Here is a 753-nt window from a genome sequence, read left to right as displayed (position 1 = left end):
GTTTTCACTTAAAACATTATTTCTAATCACAACCACAAACTAAAAAAAAAGATATACAAGAGAAGATATGCAAAAATGTATAAAGAAAAATCCAACTAAAATATGGAATCTATCATCTAAAACATCTAAAGACATCCAAAAGCATCTAAAATCCAAAATAAGCAGTAGGGGTATCCAAAACGAGCCAAAATAGTAAGAGTATCCAAAATAAACTAAAAATGCATCAAATATATACAAAAGGTATGCAAAGTAAGATAACTAGGAAAGCAGCCAAAATGTTCACCGGTCCTCTAATGATGCTACCGGTGACCTCCCCACACTTAAGACCAAGCATCGTCCTCGATGCTAAATCGGAGGATCAGTGGAAGGTACAACAGTAGCTGCGGAATCTATCTGAGGCTGTGGAACCGGCTCCTCATGGGTCTGTGGGATCTCGGTAGTGTCAGGAGCAGCTGGAGGTGCATCCTATTGAATCGGCTCATCCGCATCCTCCTCCTCATGATCCTACTCATCGGAGGCCGGAGAGTCTGGAAGCGGAGGTAACTCAGCGTCAAGGGAGATGAGTGCCTGATCCATCCGATCTAGTCGGCATCTGACATGGAGCCTCTCGCGCTCCAAGAACCGAAACAGACGCTGGACCAGTAGGTAAGTGGGCTCGGGTGCTGAAGGAGGTGGGGCTGCTGTCGAAGAAGATGGTATAGCTGCCTCGACTGCCGCTCTAGCTCGAGAACGGCGGCTAGTCGGGGGCCTCTC

The sequence above is a fragment of the Arachis ipaensis genome, chromosome B3, assembly GCF_059453495.1.
Source record: "Arachis ipaensis isolate K30076 ecotype BB chromosome B3, ASM5945349v1, whole genome shotgun sequence".
In the NCBI taxonomy this organism is placed as follows: domain Eukaryota; kingdom Viridiplantae; phylum Streptophyta; class Magnoliopsida; order Fabales; family Fabaceae; genus Arachis; species Arachis ipaensis.
This window is presented reverse-complemented; position numbering follows the sequence as displayed.